Source organism: Equus caballus, chromosome 6 (assembly GCF_041296265.1).
Source record: "Equus caballus isolate H_3958 breed thoroughbred chromosome 6, TB-T2T, whole genome shotgun sequence".
NCBI classification, from domain to species: domain Eukaryota; kingdom Metazoa; phylum Chordata; class Mammalia; order Perissodactyla; family Equidae; genus Equus; species Equus caballus.
The window spans coordinates 57,604,825-57,629,004 of NC_091689.1; positions in this window are offsets into that span (position 1 = coordinate 57,604,825).

Here is a 24,180-nt window from a genome sequence, read left to right on the forward strand (position 1 = left end):
GCTTTTATATCTATCGTTATTTTTTATTTTCAGTTTTGTTTGAATATTAGCAGACAATCACATGAGGGTTCCAAGCTGCTCTCGTTCATTGTTTAATTAAATTGGTTAATTTAACTTGAAACATACTTTTTACTTTTAGGCTATTAAAATAATTTGATTAAATAGCTTTGATTTGCTTCCTTTTAAAATTTGATATTTTCCCAAATCCAAGTTCTTCTGAAGATATACAATATCTTTTTGTCCTGTCTCTTTCCTGGATGCCTGCCAGGGTATTTGCTATTGAGTTATGATTAAATCTCTTAATTGTTCATTTATTATTTTCTCCACGTCTATTTCTGCTTTTTAATAGTTCTTTCTCTCTGTCTTGTTTGTATTTTTTTCCCTTGCCAAAATCATTTTAAAACGTTATTTGTTGTTGCTATTTGGCCAGGCCAGTGCTTTCTATTTGTCCTTGTTTCTTTTTCGCTACAATTGATTTTTAACCACCCAAAGATAAACCGTGACTTCCAGCTGCTCTGTGGCTGTGGTTGTTGCAATTCCTTCTTCGAAATGGCTGAGTGAGCAGGAGATGACTCAAATCATGAGCAGGAAGCAAATGATTTCTTTCCTCATGAATCTTTGACTCAGCATTTGGCAAATTCTCGAGACGTTGAGGTATTTCCAATTGTCTCATTCTTTTACTTTCCCTAGATTGTTCCAGCATTTACAATCAATCAAAATTTCACAGAAAGGCCCATCTCTTTTTGCAGCTCATTGGTGTAAAACAAGTTGAAAAATCTGATAGTATGTTTTGGGTGATAGTTGAGATGCCAAGATAGAAAAAAGCATATCACTCAAGATAATTTTAATCTATCTTCTAACTTAAAGATTATCAGAGGGCATACCATTTACAAAAAATATTTTTTAAAAGAATTATTTAGTAGAGAGTTGACTACTGTTTTTTATTACCTAGAGTAATATAGTACAGGGAAAATAGAATTTGATCCAGCATCAGGAAGCCTCATGCTACTTCCAACATTTATGATCAATCAGCACTTTAAAGGAAGTCTCAGTTTTACTTTTACATGAAGGTATGATTTTAGGCAACTGATTTATACTATCAAGACCTTAGTTTGACAATATGTGGAAGGAAGTATTTCAGCTAGATGTCTTCTATGATCCCTTAGAGTGTCTTAGCATGTATATTTTACATATAGTAACATTTACTGTCTCTTTCTTTGCATGTGCAGTTCTGTGAACTTTATTACATCTCTAAGTTTGTATACCCACCATTGAATCAGGACGTAGAACAGTTTTATCACCTCCCAAAATTCCTCATGCTACCCTTTTACAAATATACCCTCTGCAACCTCCAATCCCTGGCAATTGCTGATCTGCTCTCCATCCCTACAGATTTATCTTTTTGAGAATCTCATAGAAATTGTCATACAGCATGTAACCTTTTAAGATTGGTTTCTCTCACTCAGCATAATGACCTTGAGATTCCCCCAAGTTGTTGTGTATAACAATAGTACGTTTATTTTCTGAATAGTATTCCGTGGTCTGGATGTACCACAGTTTATTTCTTCATTAACTTGCTAAAGGATCTTTGGGTTGTTTCAGTTTTGGGCAATTATGAATGGAACTTTTAATAAACATTCATGTGCAAGATTTTTAAAAGAATAAATTTTCATTCCTTTAGGATAGATCACCAGGCAAGAGACGTTGGGTCACAGAGTGGCTGTACCATTTTGAATTTAAATCAGCAATGTGAGAGTAATCTAGCTGCTTTGAATCCTCACCAGCATTTGGTACTGTCAGAATTTCTAAAATTACCTATTCTAATAGACGTATAGTGGCATCTTATCACGGTTTTAATTATATTTTCCTAACGACTAACGATGTTGAGCATCTTTTCATTTGTTTATGGTCTCTATATCTTCTTTAGTGAAATATGGGTTTATGTCTTTTGCCCATTTACTGAGTTGTTTGCTTTTTAACTGTTGATATATTTTAGAGTTCTCTATATGTTAGAGATATGTCTTTTGTTAAACGCGTGACTTGCAAATATTTTATTCCAGTTGATAGCTTGTTATTTTTTTAATTGACTAGTTTTTTAGAGCAGTTTTAGGTGCACAGCAAAATGAAGAGAGAAGTACAGAGATTTCCCATATACTCCCTGCCTTTACACATGTATAACCTCGCTCATTATTCCACATTCCACACCAGATTGGTACATTCATCACAGTTGATGAACCTACGTTGACACATCATAATCATCCCAAGTCCATAATTTACATTAGGATTCACTCTTGGTGTTCTACGTTCTGCACATTTGGACAAATGCATAACATGTATCCATCATTTTGATATCATACAGGGTATTTTCATTGCCCCCCAAATCCTTTGTGTTCTACCTATTCATCTTTCTGTCCACCCAACTCCTAGCAACCAGTGAACTTTGCTAAACTTTTTACTGTTTCATCGTTTTTCTCTTTTCCAGAATATCATATGGTTGGAATCATACAGTATATAGCCTTTTAGGATCGACTTCTTTCACTTAGTAATATGTATTTAAGGTTCCTCCATGTATTTTTATGGCTTGATAGCTCATTTCATTTTAGTGCTGAGTAATATTTCATTGTCTGGATGTACCACAGTTTATTAATCCATTCACCTATTGAAGGACATCTTGGTTGGCTCTGAGTTTTGATAATTATGAACAAAGCTGGTGTAATCATCTGTGTGCAGATTTTTGTCTGAACATAAGTTTTTACTTTTTTCGGCAAATTTCAAGGAGCATATTTGTTGGATTGTGTGGTAAGAGTATGCTTAATTTTGTAAGAAACCACCAAACTGTCTTTCACAGTGACTATACCATTTTGCATTTCCATCAGCAGTGAATGAGAGGTCCTGTTGCTCCACATCCTTGCCAACATTTGGTATTTTTAGTGTTCCAAGTTTTGGCCATGCTAATAGGTATGTAGTAGTATCTCATTGTTTTCATTTGAAATTACCTGATGATGTAAGATGTAGAACATCTTTTCATATGCTTATTTGCCATCTGTATATTTTCTTTGGCCAGATATCTGTTAAAATCATTGGCCCCTTTTTTCATCAGATTGCTGTTTTCTTACATTAAGTTGCAAGAGTTCTTCGCATATTTTGGAAGACAGTCCTTTGCCAGATGTGTCTTTGGCAAATATTTTCTCCCAGTCTATGACTTGTCTTCTAATTCTCTTGGCATTGGCTTTCACAGAGCAGAAGTTTTTAATTTTAATGAAGTAGGACTTATCAATCATTTATTTCATGGATCATGGCTTCAGTGTTGTATCTAAAAAGTTGTCACCATATACAAGGTTATCTAGGTTTTCCCTCATGTTATCTTCTAGGGATTTTATAGTTTTGCATTTCACATTTAAGTCTATCATCCATTTTGAGTTAATTTTTATGAAGGGTGTGAGGTCTGAGTGTAGAATAATTTTTGTTTAAGATTTTATTTATTTATTTCCTTTTTCTCCCCAAAGCCCCCAGGTACATAGTTGTGGGTCCTTCTTGTTGTGGCATGTGGGACGCTGCCTCAGCGTGGTTTGATGAGCAGTGCCATGTCCGCGCCCAGGATTCGAACCAACAAAACGCTGGGCCGCCTGCAGTGGAGCAGGCGAACTTAACCTCTCAGCCACAGGGCCAGCCCCATGAGTGTGGAATAATTTTTTTACATGTAGATGTCCAGTTGTTCAAGCACCATTTGTTGAAAGGACTATCTTTATTTGATTGTGTTGCTTTTGCTATTTTGTCAAAGATCAGGTGACTTTATTTGTGTGGATCTATTTCTGGGCTCTCTCTTCTGTTCCATTGATCTCTTCATCTATTCTTTTGCCATCTGTCTTGATTATTGTAGCTTTAGAGTAAGTCTTGAAGTCGGGTAGCATCAGTACTTAAACTTTGTTCTTCAATATTATGTTGGCTATCCTGGATCTTTTGTCTCTCCATATAAACATTAGAATCAGCTTGTTGATATCCACAAAATAACTTGTTGGTGTTTTAGTTGAGATTGTGCTAAATCTATAGATCAGTTTGCAAAGAACCAACGTCTTGACAGTATCGTCTTCCTATCTGTGAATGTGGAATATTTCTCCATTTATTTAATTCTTCTTTGATTTCATTCATCAAAGTTTCTTTTGTTTTCCTCATACAGATTTTATACATACTTTGTTAGATTTATGCCTAAGTATTTCATTTATTTGGGTGTAATGTAAATGGTATTGTGATTTTAATTTCATTTTCTACATGTTCATTGCTGTTATATAGGGAAACAATTGACTTTTGAATATTAACTTTGTATCCTGCAACCTTGCTATAATCTCTTATTAGTTCCAGGAGTGTTTTTGTTTTGTTTTGTTTTTAATTCTTTTGGATTTCTACATAGACAATCTTGTCATTTGCAAACAAAGACAGTTTTATTCCTTCCTTCCTTCTGTGTACCTTTTATTTCCTTTTCTAGTTTGATTGCATTAGCCAAAACTTCTAGTATGATGTTGATTGTGAGTAGGGGACATCTTTGCCTTGCACCTGATCTTAGTGGGAAAGTTTCAAGCTTCTTGCCATTAAGTAAGATGTTATCTGTGGGTTTTTTCTAGACTTTGTCTATTAAGTTGAGAAAGTTCCCCTGTATTCATAGTTTCTTGAAAGTTTTTATCATTAATGGATTTATCATTAATTATCATTAATCATTAATTAAAACAATTAATTTTTTCAATTGCTTTTCCTGTATCTATTGATATGATCACACGATTTTTCTCTTTTGGCCAATTGATGTGATGGATTACATTGACAAATTAATTGATTTTGAATTAGCTTGTTTTTTCTTTGAACAATTCCTTTTGCAGAATAACATTTCTTTAATTTTGATGAAGGTTTTTTAATAAAATTCCTTTTATGAATCATGATTTTGGTGTCACAGGTGAAAGCTCTTTGCCTAAGCCCAGGTCAGGAAGATTTTCTCGTATGTTTTCTTCTGGAAATTTCATAGTCTTATATTTAGATCTAGGACCTATTTTGAGTTTGTTTTTAAATTTGATTTGAGGCTTAAGTTGAAGTACTTTTTAAATCTTATTTTACTTTATTTCCATTTGGATACCATTGCTTCAAAATAATCTGTTGAAAAGATTCTCCTTTCTCCCTTGCATTTGTATCTTTCTCAAATATTAATTGGTCAAATTGTGTTGATCTATTTCTGGACTCTCTGCTTTGTTTTATTGATCTATATGTCTATTCCTCACCAGAGCCACACTGTCTTCATACTGTAGTTTTATCCTAAGTTTAAAAATTGGGTAACGTTTTTTTCTTCCAACTTTTTTTTCATAATGCTATTAATTACTTTAGCTCCTTTGCATCCTTTGAATGTTAATGTTCTATAAATTATAGATTTATTTACTGAACATGTTTCTACTTTGTGTTTTTCTCCACTGTATATATTAAAGAAAATTCTTTTATCTGTTGGGTTGAGTTTAAATCCAAAAAAATAGTATATTCTCACTATGAAAGAACACAAATTCAAAATTCTCTCTATAATAGAGCTCAAAATGTTTTTTTAAATGAGGTCCTCTAATTTCTGTTAAGTTTACTCTACATTTGAACACTTTTTAGAAAATACTATTAGGATTTAACTTTGGGCATTAGTACAATTCTTTATCTCTAGGGATGTATAGGTACCGACAACTCAACTTATAGATGTAGGTGCACATTTTCTCACTTCTCATTAGATTAAAATCTTATGCAGTATTGACTGTATTTCTTTCATTTTATTTACTTCTAATTTATTCTTTTTTTAATAAAAGAGGATTTTATACCTCAATGATAAAAAAGAAAGTATTAATTTTGGATCACACATGGCTAATTCTGAGACTCTGAGCTCTGCCAATCCAAACCTATCTATCCCTCTCTAATACCTTTTAATGGATTCATCATATGGCAAAAATGCATATGAGGAGTGAGTCATAGCTGAAGGTCAAGACGTTTTCCAGACTTTCCCTTCACGATTCTGATACTCCTTGTGCTTCTTCCGTGGCTTCTCAATCTCTGCTTTGCCCAAGTACCATTTTATTTTATTTTAATTTTTAAATTAAAAAAATTGTCGAGTATATTTGATACATAACATTGTGTAAGTTTAAGGTGTCCAACCTTGATTTGATACATTTACATTGCAAATGATTGCCATTGCAGCATTAGCTAACATCTAATTAGCTAACATCACGTATTATCATTTCTTCTAGTTTTGAGAACAATTAAGATCTAGTCTCTTAACAAGTTTAATGTTTAACACAGGTTTTTTTTGGGTATAATCACTGTACTGTGTATTAGGTCTCCAGGACTTATTTATGTACTCGTTGCAAGTATGTACCCTTAAACAATATTTCTCTCATTCTCCCACCCCTATCTCCTGGTAACCAGTAATTTACTATCTGCTTTTACAAGTTCAGTTTTCTTTTAGATTCTACGTATAAGAGATATACAGTATTTGTCTTTCTTTGTCTGACATCTCAATTAGCATAATGTTCTCAAGGTCTATCCATGTTGTTGCAAATGGCAGAATTTCCTTTTTTCTTATGGCTGAATAGTATTCCATTGTATATATATATGTGTCTTCTTCAGATTGTGTCTCTTAGATTGTTTCCCTATATTGGGAATTGTGAATAATCCTTCAATAAACATTGGAGTACATATATCTCTTCAATAATCTGTTTTTATTTCCTTTGGATATATACCCGGAAGTTGGATTGTTATATTGCAAATTAGTTGTATTTTTAATTTTCTAAGAACTTCCATACTGTTCTCCATAGTGGCTGAACCGGTTTATAATCCCACCAACAGTGCACAATGGTTCCCTTTTCTCCATATCCTCACTAACACTTGTTATGACTTGTCTTCAAGATGATAGCCATTCTTACACGTGTGAGGTGATATCTCAATGTGGTTTTGATGTGCATTTCCCTGATGATTACTGATGTTGAGCATCTTTTCAGGTACCTGTTGGCCATTTGGATGTTTTCTTTGGAAAATATCTATTTGGTTCCTCTGCCCGTTTTTTAATTGAATTGCTTGGTTTTTTTCTTATTGAGTCATATGAGTTCTTTATAAATTTTGGATATTAACCCTTTATCCAAAACATGGTTTGCAAATATTTTCTACCGTCCGGTACACTGCATCTTCATTTAGTTGATTGTTTCTTTTGCACTGCAGAAGCTTTTAAGTTTGATGTCTCACTTGTTGATATTCTTATTTTGTTGTTTGTGTTTTTGATGTCATATCCTAACTAGCTTGCCAAGACCAATGTTGAGGAGCTTCTTCCCTATGTTTTCTTCCAGGAGTTTTACAGCTTCCAGGCTTATGTTCAAGTATTTCATCCACTTTGAGTTAATTTTTGTGAGTGATATAAGATACGGTCATTTTTTTGCATGTGGCTATCCAGTTTTCCCAATACCATTTGCTGAAGAGACTATCTTTTCCATACTGGATATTTCTAGCTCCCTTGTCAAATATTAGTTGAGTGTATATGCAAGGGCTTAATTCTGGGATCTCTAGTCTGTCAGTATTGACAATATTTTATTATTTATTCATTTATTCACACACATTTTTAAGTGTCTTTATATGCTATGTGATGAATAAGATAGAGTCTGCTTCTGAAAACAATTTTAGTCTTTATTTTCCTTCCCAATATCCTCTTGACTACATCAACTTAGTCTCCAAAATGTGTGCCTGAAAGTTTTCACCTTATGCTCTGATCAAGTCTCACATCTGTGGCAATGACTGTCAAATTTAGCTCTGTGATGTAATACCAACTCCTAAATACTAGTTTCACATTTCTGGCTGTAATCTCTATCTGAATGTTTTAGAAGCTCCTCACTTCACCTTTTCTACATTAAAACTTCCCGTTCATCCAAATTAGTGCCTTCTCCATGTTAACTTTCTCTGCTGTATCACCATTTTCAAAGTCTTAAAACCTCAGCCAATCTCTACTCATCTTTCTTCTTCACTATATTCTATGAATTGATGAGTATGGTTGATTCAACATATGAAGTGTCTGCATAATTTATCTTCTTTTATTTCTAAACCACTGGTACTCTTTGGTTCAAGACTTGATTAAAACAAAAAAAAACTGCAGGATTTATGATGAGAGCAACTTGTACAAACATCAGATTTCTTTTAATATTCACAATAAATCCCTGTGATAGTTATATAGTATTAATTGGAATATACACTGAAATTCATTTAGGGAAATATAGAAATCCAATGTTCAAATGAGTAATGGGATGTAGTGGAATTATCTGGAAGAGATGCCTGGCCTATTACCTGTAAGGGAAGTCAAGAAAAGATATTTAAATTACAGATGAATTTAGTTAAAGTTGAAATGCAGAATCAGAAAGGGATGTATAGGATGTTTAGATCTACTGAGGGTACCTTCGACACCTCAGATATTTGTGATGAGATGTTGGTGGCTGATATGTTTTTATTGATGCAATTAATACTAGGGAATCTACATAAGTTTTTTTCTTCCAGGCTATCTTACTGCTATCTAAAGTAATATAAATGTAGTGTCTTGATCATTAACATGCAAGCAAATAATTGGATTGGAAATGATCTCTTACAAAGGTAAAGCCAACTTAACAATCAGAATGTATACATGTATTTAAGCCTAAAAGATCTGTACAAAAATCACTTATTCAACAAGCATCATCTACTGCACTCTGGATGTAAGATACTATGCTAATTGTTAATGATATAGAAAGAAGACTTTGAATGTCAGGAATTTAAAATAAGGTGCTGGAGAAAGTCAAATAACCAGACAGTTATTAAATAGTGCAATACTGTTCTATCTGCCTCAAATATTGAAGACGGACTCCTAACCAAAAGTATTGGAGAAAGAAAAGCCTCTCAGAAACAGGCATTGCATCTTGATTTGGACAAGTGAAGATGCTAACGGGAAAAGAAAATGGAAATGGCATCCTAGGTAGAAGGGTAAGAGTAAAATCAGAGAGACTTCAAAGAGTACTGCATCACATCCTTATAATGTATGCTATTTGGACCTTGAACAGATATGCTGTCTTTCTCTGTCTTTTTTTGTCTATCTACACATCAATCTCTTGGTTACCCCAAGTAATAATTTGATATGGGAAATATACTACCCTTCTCTGGTCAACAAATTAGTCTATACAGACTTGGACAATGAATAAGTGTTAACCATTGAATGGGAAGCAGACTTATTCTGGGAAAAAGAAATAGCAACTGTAAATATCTAGAAGGTGGAAAAGACAATGTCTTGCATCTCCAATAAATAGCAAATAAACTGAGGCATAGAATATAAGAAAGAGAAAAGTAGAGATGCAAATGCAGAAATAAGTAGCATATTGAAGTGTTTGGACAGGACACTGTCAAGCTTTTGCATTACCTTGAGAAGTTATATGTCTAGACATATTTTAGGAGAAAAAAGGATCATATACATAAGGCTAGGAATGTGAAATAGAATATGGCACTTTTGAAGAACTACAAAAATTATTCATTGTAGCTAGATTCTTTGAGTGCTTGCAATATGGATGGAGGATGAAGCTACAGCAGAAGGCAAGTGCCACCTGGTGAAGGGTCTCTACATGTTATGCTAATAGATTTGCAATTAATAAGGATTTCAGCAACAGAAAGAGGTTTCTGAACATTTTGAGCTACACTCACTATTAACGTAGTTATTTCTTTATTGGTTATAAGTCGTTCAATTACAATGTCTGCTAAAATCTATTAGAACGAATCTGATTAATGTTCTTTTTCATGAATTATACTTGTTGAAGAAATTCCATGCAAATATTTTTACCCTTTTCTTTTACAGGATTATATTAATCCTAATGTACACTTGAATACAACTTCCTAATTTATATATATATTTTTTTAAAGATTTTATTTTATTTCCTTTTTTCTCCCCAAAGCCCCCAGTACATAGTTGTATATTCTTTTTTGTGGGTCCTTCTAGTTGTGGTATGTGGGACGCTGCCTCAGCGTGGTTTGATGAGCAGTGCCATGTCCGCGCCCAGGATTCGAACCAACGAAACACTGGGTCGCCTGCAGCGGAGTGCGCGAACTTAACCACTCGGCCACGGGGCCAGCCCCCTAATTTATATTTTTAAAGTAATCATTTAACTTAATACAGGGAAATTGGTAAGATGAATACTTTAATATCATTTTACAGATGTAAAAACTTACATATTTTAAATAACATATTCATTATCACAAAGTTAGTATGTGATACTATTAAATCCAAACTGTGCCCCCTGAATAGTTGTTATGAGGTCCTACTATATTTTAAAAGTACTCTGATATTTTGGTTTCAATGATTTGAGATATAAAATAAAGCATCTGACCTTATTTCTACCAAAGCAATAGATTAGTTAATCTGGTGGAATAAAGTCAAACCTAGTTAGTCCAAGGGTTTTATATGACTCTGAATATTTTTATGAGCTTTGAGCCTGGGCTATATTTCTATTCAAATAGAGGTATTTAAAGGAATGAAACTTCAGTATTCTACATTGAGTACAAATTAATTTACTATAGTGTTCAATAAACCTTAAATATAACTATTTTATTTTCTAATTTGTGTTAACATTTGTATATCTAAATGTTGTACTCTGAAATTAACATACTCTCTTTGGATATTAAAAGTCTTTCACAGTATGCATACATAGAAAATACGTATATATATTTGATTTTCTTTGTGAGAGTTATGTGTGTGTGCACACATGTGGTTTTCAAATTTCAGGCATTGTTAGTTTTCTTATTTATTTTAATTCAATTTTTAGTTTTTTAAAATTTCAATTCCATTACTCCTATTGTTTTGTAATTGTCGTTTGAAAATGACTTCATTGGTTTTTGTGGGGAACATTTCTCTCTCTCAGATTGATTGATTTCAACAAGTATATTTGAAACTGTAATTTATTTTAACGTTATATATGTTTTCCATTATTCATTTATACTCTAGAAATTTAATTTTCTATATGTCAGAGGATCTTGTGTACCTATTCTTTTGAAGAGAGTACATGAAATGGACATCTCAAGAATGTATGCTGCCCAAACAATGTGTTCGCCGTTTGTAACCTTGGACTTTCATTATCTAAGGCTTTTTGCCAGAATATGACTGCAGTATCCAATTTAGAGAACAACTTCACGCATGCCATTTCCCCCATTATTTCTGTTTAAGTTGGCAGACAAGAATATTCTCTTTGGATATTTTCATTCAGAAACTTTGGATGCATGCAGATCTCAAATTACCACCTGTTTTATCAACACTTACCACTGAGTGAATCCGAGCAGCAGTCCTTTGCACCTAATACATAATGCCATTTTTCTATTACTCAGTTAAACTTATACTTCAGTCTGGTCAAGCTTTCAATAATATTGATATTATTCTAATCGCATGTATCAATGGCCTCATATATTCTATTGACACTGAGGAGTAATAAGTTGGAAATAATCCAATGTCTTCAACTCAGCGACAAATAGTGCATAGTGTATTGAATACATATACTGCATTTTAGAGTATAAAATATAGCACCACATTAATCATATTCCAAACAATAATCTAGTCTGGTCAAAAAGACAAGTAAATAATAAGAAATATTGAACACAAAGGAATATAATAAACAGTAAGAAGTTTGCTGATATGGATTAATTATGTTGATGATAAACACAGTTTTTTATAGTACCAGTTCCAAAAATTATGTTGATTGATAAGTAGTTAATTATTTGAAACTAAAGAGCCATGAAATCATTATCAATCTAGGAAATGTCTGAAAAAATAGATGTGAAGTGGGAAGACTATGCTAGTCTGTTCGCATTAAGAAGGAGGAGGTAATGGAAATAAGCCTACAGATAATAGATGGAAGATTTTCAAAGGAAGAGAAAATAACTATACATTTTCTCTAAGGTTGATGAGAGAGAAATTTCAATAAAGAAGGTATAGGATAGGCCATTTTTTTAAAAAGATTTTATTTTTTTCTTTTTTCTCCCCAAAGCCCCCAGGTACATAGTTGTGTATTCTTAGTTGTGAGTCCTTCTAGTTGTGGTATGTGGGATACCACTTCAGCGTGGCTCAATGAGCGGTGCCATGTCCAGGATTCGAACCGACAAAACCCTGCGCCGCCTGCAGCGGAGCGCAGGAACTTAACCACTCAGGCCATTTTTAAAACTATTTAATCCTCTCATCTCTATTCCAGACTGAAGGTACATAAAAGAATGGATCCGCTATATATGGTAATCTGTATAAAAGTTCAGACCACCACATTTGCCTTATAGTCAACATATGTATGAATTTTCTTTTTCCTTCCTACCACCCCAAACTTACTATTTTTACTACAATTTTGGATACTTAATACAGAAGATAACATGGAGATAAAATTTCAATATACAGGCATACCTTGTTTTAGTGCTTTTCACTATATTGCACTTTGCAGATAGTGCAATTTTTACAAATTGAAGGTTTGTGGCAACCCTGCATCAAGCAAGTCTATCGATGCCATTTTCTCACAGCATTTGTTCATTTCATGTCTCTGAGTCACATTTTGTTAATTCTCAAAACGTTTCAAAGTTTTCCATTATTATTATATTTGTTATGGTGACCTGTGGTTAGTGATCTTCGATGTTACTATTGTAATTGTTTTGGGGAGCCACAAACCACACCCATGCAAGATGGTAAATGTAATCAATAAATATCTGTGTTCTGACTGCTCCACTGTCTATCCATTCCCCCATCTCTCTCCCTCTCCTTAAGTCTCCCTATTTCCTGAGACACAACAATACTGAAATCAAGCCAGTTAATAACCCTACAATGGCCTCCAGTGTTTAAGTGAAAGGAAAAGGCACATGTTTCATACTTCAGATTGAAAGCTAGAAATGATTAAGCTTAGTGAGTAAGGCATGTCGAAAGCTGAGATAGCCTGAAAGTTAGGCATCTTGTACCAAACAGCCACATTGTGAATGCAAAAGAAAAGTTCTCCAAGGAAATTAAAAATGCTAGTCCACTGAAGACGTGAATGATAAGAAAGCAAAACAGCCTTATCGCTGATAAGGAGAATGTTCAGTGGTCTGGAAAGAAGATCAAACTAGCCACAACATTTCCTTAAGCCAAAGCCTAATACAGAACAAGTCCCTAACTCTCTTCAATTCTGTGAAGGCTGAGAGAGGTGAGGAAGCTGCAAAAGAAAAGTCTGAAGTTAGCAGAGGTTAACTTATGAGGTTTAAGGAAAGAAGCTGTCTCTGTAACACAAAGTACAAGGTGAAGCAGCAAGTACTGATGTAGAAGCTGCAGTAAATTATCCATAAGATTTGGCTAAGATAATTAATGAAGGTGGCCATACTAAACAATAGATATTCAATGTAGACAAAATAGTCTTCTATTGGAAGAAGATGCCGTCTAGGATTTTCATAGCTAGAGAGAAGTCAATGCCCAGCTTCAAAGCTTCAAAGGACAGGCTGACACTCTTGGTAGGGACTAATGCAGCTGGTGACTTTAAGTCGAAGCCAGTGCTCATTTACCATTCTGAAAGTCCTAGGACCTTTAAGAATTATGCAGGGGCCTGCTCCACAGCCAAGTAGTTAAATTCATATGCTATGCTTCAGAAATCCAAGGTTTCACCAGTTTGGATCCTGGGTGTGTCCTAGCACTGCTTGTGAAGCCATGCAGAGGTGGCATACCACAGAGCACAACTAGAACGACCTACAACTAGAATATACAACTATATACTTGGGGGTTTGGGAGAGAAGAAGGAAAAAGAATTATTGGCAACAGATGTTAGCTCAGGGACCATCTTTAAAAAAGAAAACAGTAATTTAAAAAAACACTCCTTAAAAGAAAAAAAGAATTATACTAAATCTACTGTGCCTGTGCTCTATAAATGGAATAACAAAATGTAATGACTAAATGACCCCACAGTTGTTTGAAACATGGTTTACTAAATGTTTTAAGCCCACTGTTGAGAACTACTGCTTGGGAAAAAGATCACTTCCAAAATACTATGGCTCATTGACAATATACCTGGCCACCCAAAAGCTCTAATGGAGATGTACAATGAGATTAACGTTGTTTTCAAGTCTGCTAACACAACATCCATTCTTCAGCCCATGGATAATAGAGTAATTTTGACTTTCAAGTCTTATTTTTTAAGAAATACACTTCATAAGGCTAAAACTGCCGTAGATAGTGATTCCTCTGATGGATATGGGCAAAGCACTTTGAAAATCTCCTGGAAAGGATTCACAGTTCCAGTCAAGAACATTCATGATCCACAGGAAGAAGTCAATATATCAACGCTAACAAGAGTTAGGAAGATGTTGACTCTAGCCCTTATAGATGACTTAGAGGAGTTCAAGACTTGAGTGGAGCAAGTAACTGCAGATGTGGTAGAAATAGCAAGAAAACTAGAACTAGAAATGGAGTCTGAAGATGTGGCTGAATTGCTGCAATCTCATGATAATACTTTAACAGAGGAGGAGTTTACTTATTCATAGATGAACAAAGAAAGTGGTTTCTTGAGAAGGAAACTACCCCTGATGAAGATGCTGTGAAGATCGCTGAAATGACAACAAAGGATTTAGATTATTACATGAATTTAGTTGATAAAGCACTGTCAGGATTTGAGAGGATTGACTTCAATTTTGGAAGAAGTTTCTACTGTAGGTAAAATGCTATCAAACAGCATCACATGCTAAACAAAAATCAACTGTGAAAAGAAGAGTCAATCATTGGGGCAAACTTTATTGTTGCCTTATTTTAAGAGATTGCCACAGTAACTCCAACCTTCAGCACCCACCACCCTGATCAGTCAGCAGTCATCAACATCAAGGCAAGACCCTTCACTAGCAAAAGATTATGACTCACTGAAGGCTCAGATGATTTCTAGCATATTTAGCAATAAAAATTCTTTAATTAAGTTATCTACATTGTTTTATTAAACATAACACTATTGCACACTTAATAGACTACAGTATAGTGTAAATATAACTTTTATATGCACTTGGAAACCAAAAAGTTTGTGTGAATCACTTTATTGCCATATTTGCTTTACTGTGGTGGTCTGGAGCTGAACCTGCAACATCTCCAAGGTATACCTGTATATGTAATACTGCCAAAGGTCTCAAATCTCTTAATATTCATGTAACTAGTATATTACAATTAACCTATCCATTCAGAATCAAAGATATCAAGCTAAATATACAGTTTCAACACATACGGTTTACTGTCTATCATAATTGTCATATGTATAAATAATCAGTAAATATGTGGAAAATTAAGGAAATATAGTCATGTGTTTCCTTAGTACCTTTTAAGAAAATTGAAAGTGATATATGTTTTTATAAAAGATGTATTTATATGAAGCACATTTATATACTACAAAGGAAAAAATTTAAGTGATGAATTAAAATAAAAGTTTGAGATCTAGGGAAATAATATTTGAACTCCACATAGAAGGGTCAATTTAAAAATTACTTTGATATATTTTATGAGGTATTTAATTGATGGGTAAATTGAAGCAAATGTACTGAGTTTCGATGACTTGGGCTTCAGTAACCTAGAGGAAATGCATATAATTAATCGAAGCAAAAAATATTATCAAAATTTTAAAGTTATTTATGAATTTCAGTATAACTATTAATTTTATGAGTTTAGGACTAAGAAAGTTACAAATAAGGAGGAACACTTCCAGAATGATGGAGTGAAGACCTTGAAACATTCGTACTACCATAAAAGCAATGAGAACATTTGTAAAAATTGTCAAAAACAACTTTTTCAGTACTCTAAAATTAACCAAACAGCTTCAACAACTGAGAAGCTATTATTATTAAAAAGTACTCAAATATTGCTAAGAACAGAAAGCTTTGTGGCATTTTTAACTTACTCCATTCCTACACTTCTCTCCTCAGCATCATGGTGGCCTGCAAAACCAGCAGCATCATAAACATGGTCATTGCGAAAATTAGCAGGCTAATAGCCACTGGAGAGGGTAGAAGGGGTTGTAGTTCCCCCAAAGCCCCATATACTAAAGATTGTCACTACCAGACTTGTCTAGCAGCTCCCTGGAAAAGCTTCATTCACAAGATTTATATTTATTTGACCTGATTCAGTGCTCAAGCAGTGATAACATTATCACTAGGGCTTTGTGTAAAACAATCAGTGGGGATTGTTTAACTTTCCAACTACCTGAAGTACTGATACAAGTTGGGACAACCAAAATGCTAATCAAAAACTTAGGAGGAAAATATGGGGAATGAGATGTCCATAGAGGGCTTTGAACAGCTCCAACACATTTCTGGGAATCCTGTGAATTCTATACTTATGTGCAGAGCTGTGCATATGCCCAGAAAAGTCCAGAAAATATCCCAAGAAATCTCCCCTGGCTGACTATGAGGCTCTGTACAAAGAGGAAGTGAAGGCTAAGGCAGAGTCATAAACTGCTGGAACATGCCTCAATGCACACATAAAGGCCCCTAGTAAAGAATGGGAAATATATTGATTCAAGACATGTTAGGATATCTCTGTCCAATCCTTAGCTGACCACTAAGCTAACACAGAAGAGACTTCAGTGACTGCACACAACACAGCACGCACAACACAGAATACAGACTCTTGTTAATTAGCTCAGGAAAGTTACTAAACAAACAGCAATAATGACAACAATAAAAACCAGCAATAATAACCCTGGATGGGAGTGGGGGTATCTGATTTCCACAGTTGCCACATTATGTTATTTAAAAAGTCCACTTCTCAAGCACAATTATGAGATACACAAAGAAATGGAAAATTAAGACTTACACAAAGAAAGAAAGGAAAAGATAACTTCCCTGAGGAAGCACAGATGCTGTAGTTATAAAACAGAGATTTTAAGTCAGCTATTATAAATATGTTCAAAAAACTAAAGAAATTATGTCCAAAGAATGAAAAGAAAGTGAGACTTAGTCTCATCATAAAGAGAATATCAATAAATATATCTATCTTGTAGAAATTCTGGAGTAGAGAAGTGCAATGACTGAAAACAAACAAATTGACTAGGGAGCTCAACAGTAGATTTGAGCTCATATAAAAAGAAGCAGTAAACTATAAGATACATCAATTGGAATTAGTCCAAGGAACAAAAAGAAGAATTTAGAAAAAGTAACATATCAGAGATCTGTGGGATATCATCAAATATCCCAACATACGTACAATGAAAATCAGTGAAGAAAAAGATACAAAGAAAGGGACAGAAAGTATATTTGAAGAAATAGCAGAAAACATCTCAAAATTGAACATAAACATTGATGTACATATCCAAGATCTAGACACATAACAAACTGTTGAAAATAAAATACAAAGAAAGAATCTTTAAAGCACTAAGAGAAAAATTACTGATCATTTACAAAGATACCCCAATAAGATTAAGATCTGATTTCTCATCATAAACAATGGAAGCCAAAAGACAATGGGATAAAATAATCAAAGTGCTAAAAGAAAAATAGTTTTCACAAAGAATTCTTTATCCAGTAAGGCTCTCCTTCGAAAAATTATGGAGAAATTAAAACAATACCAAACAACAAAAAGCTTGGAGAATTTGTGGCTAGCAGACTTGCCCTACAAGAAATACTAAACTGATTCCTTTGAGCTGAAATTATGAGTGATCATAGAGTGACTTGAATCCATGAAAAAATAAGAGTACCAGTAAACGTAACTTTAGGAAATATAGAGGACCGTATAAAGCATTTATGTTTGTAAACTTTTCTTCTCCTATATTATTTTAAAAGACAATTGCATTGAGTAATAACTAGAAAACTGTGTTTCTGGGATTATATTGTATAAAGAAGTAATTTTTATGACAATAGTACAAAGGATATGGGCAGAAATGGACAGTTTTTGTAAACAATTGAAATTAAATTGGTGTTAATCCTAACTGAATTGTTTTACATTAAGATGTTGTTATCTCTAGGGCAACCACTAAAAATATAACTCAAGAAAATATAGCAAAGGAAACAAAAAAGTAATTAGAAGGTAAGTAGATAATGTCCATCTACTACAAAATGTAAATGGATTAAAGATCCCAGTTAAAAGGCAAGATTGGCAAAACAGGTTAAAAATTCATGAGCCAACTATATGCTGTCTACAAGAAAGACACGTTAGACTCAAACAATATCAGTTGGGCTGGCTCAATGGCTGAGCGGTTAAAGTTCCGCACACTCCACTTCAGTGGCCCAGATTCATGGGTTCAGATCCCAGGTGTAGACCTACTCCACTCATCAGCTATGCTGTGGAAGTATCCCACATACAAAGTAGAGGAGGATTGGCACAGATGGTAGCTTGAGAGCTAAACTTCCTCAAGCAGAAAAAACAAGAGGAAGATTGGTGATGGATGCTAGCTCAGGGTGAATCTTCCTCACCAAAAAATAAATCAGTTGACAACAAAAGTATGAAAAAAATGTATCACACAAAGAGTAGCAAAAAAGAGTAACAAGCCTGGAGTAGTCATATTTTAGGTAATGAGACAAAGAAATGATGAGTGGTGACAGGATACTAGAAATAAAGATTATGGAGGCATACAGTTATGGTTCATGTTATGGTATTCCCTAAACATTCAGTATAACATATAAATGAGGTAATTATAAGATCTAGGGTCTAACCATGAGAGTGGATGTTTGAGTTAGAGGGAATAACTGATTATTAGAAGCAAGGTAGTCAAGAACCTGAAAGACCCGGGTGTTAGAAACATCCACTGAGTGAATATCAAAGTTATTAATGACTTTACCAAAAGAAGCTGTGGATAGAGTCAGTCAGATGCTACAATCTGCAATGAATAAAGAGGAGTGTTTAGAAGGAAAGTAAATTATATGAACAAGGAAGAAAGGAGGTGATATATGCTTATGGCATTCATATTTAAAAAGCTGCTGTTTTTTAGAGAGGAGAAGCAGTCTGTGGTCTGTAAGTGAAAAGGAGATATTAAGAGGATACCAACTTTGCCTTTTGACTGAATAGTATTTGAAAACATGAGAATAAAGCCTACATTTGAAAGGATTATGAGAGAACCTGTAGGTTTGGGAGACTACTAGGCTTCTGTTATAGCAATAAGAGGAAGGAAATATGTCAGTGATCATTTGATATAGAGAGGATTAATCTGATAGACTGTGAGTTATGAAGCTCAGAGCAGATTCAGAAGAAATGGGAACTTGAATCAGAGTTGAGGAAGTTCGCAATATTAAGAAATCTCAAGGGAATAAGATCCAGGTATTGAGAGTTGGAATGATAGATTTTGACATCTGAGGGAGACTGAGGAAAACTGAGAAGTAGCACAGGATGAAATGTCCTGAGGGCTTCTATGGGGGAGGTGGCTCATCAGTTCCATGAGCAGCCTCTTTTGAGAAGTTGGTAGTGACTAAAGAGAATATTGGGTAAAGTATATGAAATGAGTGCATGGTCATCTCACCAGAAACGAAGGAGGAGTGTAGGTCTCCCGTAAATCCTGCTTTGGGGTGTGTATTCATTTTCTTAGGCTGCCATAACAAAATACAATAGACTGGGTGGCTAAACAACAGAAATTTAGTTTCCCCTCAGTTCTGGAGGCTGGAAGGCCAAGATCAAGGTGCTGACAGGGTTGCTTTCTAGTGAGAATCTCTCCTTGATTTTCAGATGATTGCCTTCTTGCTGTGCCCTCACACAGCCTTTTCACACACTCCTAGTGACACTTCATTTTCCTATAAGTACATCGGTCCTATTGTATTAGGACTTCAACCTTATGACTCCAATTAACCTTAATTACCTCCTTAAGGACCTATCTACATGTACAGTCAGAATGGGGCTTAGAGCTTCAACATATATATATTTGAGGAATACAATTCAGTCTATAACAAGGAGGGTTGGGGCCTGGGAGGGATAGTTTTGCTTAGAGTGTTTGGAACCTTGGACGATGTACTTTATCTATGCACCTATGTATCTATGTATCTATCTATCTATCTATCTATCATCTCTTTATCTATATACCTATATATAAAACAATATGTAAACAATAGGTAAAGATTTGTTCATATCAGTAACATATAGATCTCTAAGCTTTGAAGGAGAGTCAAAAACAAATACAGCAGCCTGTAAATTTTCTACTATCTTAGCCCTTTATGAGCTTCGACCATTAACACTCTAATGTGTCAAAACACCCAAGTTGAGAATTGTTAGTCCACAATTCCAACCTACCAGTCATTCTTATTAAGAAACTTGGATCATGGGAGTAATGTTAGCATCATGGTGGCATGACATCCTTCCTTTTTGTCTCCAAACTTAACAACTAAAATTTGGCAGCCATCAAAGAACAAAAGTGCCTCTGTGGGAGTTGTGGGGTCCAGAACCACATGTCAAGGGACTTGGGAGAAGTCTTATCTGCCTGTATGGCAGACAATAGGCAAACAGACCTCAGTAAGGGCTGTGGAAACAGAATGCGACTATGAACTGATATTAACCCCTCTTGGCTGTGGTCAGGAAGCACTGGAGAATGCTAATTTGGGCAGATATATACAGATTAGACAGGCTTTGTAGAAGTCCAGGTTTCCTGAGAAGAGTTTCCACTACTCTGTTGGAGAAAATAAAAAACAAATTTGGACACATTGGAGAGGCTAGGAGGAACATTGCCAATGCCAATACCTACCCCACAGAGGCACAGCATGTGGCTGAACTAGCCCATGGCAATATCTACCATAAGAGAATAAGGGAGAGTAATGAGTGAGCGCCCAGTTTCACCAGTTGTGCAGTACATTGCTGGAGAAACCTGTTTCTCTCTTGCAGTACCCAGAATATTGAGGCAGGATCTCTATGACTAGGGGAGGAATGAGATGAGGAAAGCAGCAGATAAGAACATCAGGGGAGATTAAAAGGGCACAGATCCTTATGACTGTATTCAGAATCCAGCAGGAAGCCTACTCATATGCCACTGGGAAAACCTCACCTGAGGATCCACTCAACTGGCCTGTGGGCACCCTCAATGCCCTAAGTGACAAACCCACACTTCCTCCCATTCTGCAGCTCGCTCCTTGTTCACCTTCCTGAAAGCAGCAGCAGTAGCAAGCTCTGGTAGACAGGGAGTGTGTGCAGAAAACAGGCCAGGATCTATGGGCAAGAAAGAGACCACAAACTTGAGCACTAGTGCCACCTTCAGGAAAACAAGAGAGATTTCAGCAGCTGGCCAGGTGAGTTGTAAGACTGAGAAGACATACAAGCTTAAGAAATTCTGCCATGAGAAGAGGCAAGAAGCGTGGACCAGGTATATTCAAATAACTTTATGGAAAGTCTCAGATATAAACAAGACTGACAAACAGTATCTCCCATCTGAAGACACTAGTAAAGATTGGAGGAGGGGATTGCTACTTAAAATGCAAACAACTCAAAACTCGAAACTCCAGGGAAATGAAGAATCAAGGACATGCAACACCACCAAAAGATCAACATAATCCAGCAGCCATACCCAATGACATAGTAATCTTCAATTTATCCAATAAAGAATTCAAAATAGCCATTTTGAGGAAACTCAATGAGCTACAAGAAAATATAGGAAAATAATTCTGCAAAATCAGAAAACAATACACAGACAAGAAGAGAAATTTAACAAAGAGAAATAATTTTTAAAAACCCACAAAAACACAGATGTTCTAGAGTAAAGAATTCAATGAATGAAATGAAAAAATGCAATAGAGAGCATCATAGTAGAATAGACCAAACAAAAGATAGAATCAGTGAGTTAGAGGGAAAGAACTTGGAAATAATCTAACTAGAGGAGAACAAAAGATAAAAAAAAATAAAAGCAAAAAAAGCCCATGTAATCTATGTGATACCATGAAAAGAACCAATATCAGAATCATTGCAGTGCCAGAAGGAGAAGAGAGGGAGAAGGTGGCAGAAAGTTTATGTAAAGAAATAATAGCTGAGAAATTCCCAAGCCTGGAGAGAACTTTGGACATCCAAATTTGTGATGTTAATAGATGACCCCATTATTCCAATTCAAAAAAATCTTCTCCATGACACATCATTATGAAACTGTCAAAAATCAAAGATGAAGACAGAATGCTAAAAGCAGCAAGGGAAAGAAAGATTGTAACCTATGAGGGAATCCTCATTAAACTATCAGTGGATTTCTCAGCAGAAATATTACAGGCCAGGGAAAGTGAAATGAGAAGTGCTGAAAGAAAAACGCTGCCAGTCAAGAATATTTCATTGAGCAAAGTTATCCTTCAGATATGAAGGAGAAATAAAGACTTTCCCAGACAAACAAAAGCTGAGGGAGTTCAGCACCACTAAACCTGTTTTATAAGAAATGCTGAAAGGAGGGGCTGGCCCTGTGGCCGAGTGGTTGTGTTCGCGTGCTCCGCTGCAGGCGGCCCAGTGTTTCGTTGGTTCGAATCCTGGGCGCGGACATGGCACTGCTCATCGGACCACGCTGGGCCGGCATCCCACATGCCACAACTAGAAGGACCCACAACGAAATATACAACTATGTACCGGGGGGCTTTGGGGAGAAAAAGGAGAAAAATAATAAAATCTTTAAAAAAAAAAAAAAGAAATGCTAAAAGGAGTTCTTAAAGCTGAAATGAAGATACTAATTAGTAATATAAAAACATATGAAAATACACAATGCACTGGTAAAGGTAAATATATTGTCAGATTTAGAAAAATATAACTCTGTAGTATGATAATATGTTAACCACTTAACTGAAGTATAAAGTTTAAAGGAAAAAAGTATTAAAAATTAATATTGCTCTATAAGGTGTTCATTAATACAGAATAGAAAAAGGCAAATTGTGACATCAAACATGTAAAGGGACAAGTTAAACATAGTTTTTTGTATGATCAAAATTAAGTAAAAAATGAACTGTTAATTTACAAGCTGTTTTATTCTTGTCTTGTGGCAACCACAAAGTAAAAACCTTAGTATATTCATAAAATATAAAGAGAAAGGAATCAGAGCAAAGCACTACAGAAAATCACCTTTACAAAGGTACACAGCAAGAGATACAAAAAGAAAAATGAATCTATAAAGCAACCAGAAAGCAATTAATAAGATGGCATTAGTAAGTCACTACATACCAATAGTGACTCTAACTGTAAATGAATTGAGTTCTCCAATAAAAGGCAAAGAGTAGCAGTTTGAGTGTTTCTTTCTTTTATTTTTTAATTTTAATTTTAATTAATTTTTTTGAGGAAGATTAGCCCTGAGCTAAAATCTGCTGCCAATCCTCTGCTTGTTGCTTGAGGAAGACTGGCCCTGAGATAACATCTGTGCCCATCTTCCTCTAGTTTATATGTGGGATGCTTGCCACAGCATGGTTTGCCAAGCTGTGCTATGTCTGCATCCAGGACCTCAACCGGTGAACCCTGGGCCACCAAAGCAGAAGGTGTGCACTTAACCACTGTACCACCAGGCCAGTCCCAGAGTAGCAGTTTGAATGAAACAATAAGACTCAACTATATACTGCCTAGAAGAGACTCACTTCAGTTTTAAGGACAAAAAAGGCTCAAAGTGAAGAGATGGAAAAAGACATTTCCTGCAAGTGAAAACCAAAAGGAAGCAGTAGTAGCTATACCTATATCAGACAAAATAGATGTTAAGCTAAAAGAAATAAAACATGAAGAAGGCCATTATGTAATGATAAAGGAGTCACCACCCCAAAACAATATAATAATTGTAAATATATATGCACCCAACATTGGAGCACCTACTATATTTAGCAAATACTAACAGACCTGAAAGGAAAAATAGACAACTACACAATAATAGTAGGAGACTTCAAACTCCACATTCAGCAATGGATGAAACATCCATACAGAAAATCAACATGGAAACATTGGAATAGAACCATATTTTAGACTAAAAGAACATAACAGGCATATACAGAACACACCATCCAACAGCAGCAGAATATACATTCTTCTCAAGTGCACATGAAACAGTCTCCAGTATAAATCATATGATAGGCCACAAAACACATCTTAGCAGATTTAAGATTGAATCATACTATCATTTCCTACCACAATATTATGAAACTAGAAGTCAACAACAATAGGAAAGCTGGAAAATTTATAAACATAGGGAAATTAACAACACACTCTGAACAAATAATGTGTCAAAGAAGGAATAAAAAAGGAAATTAAAAATATCTCAAAACAAA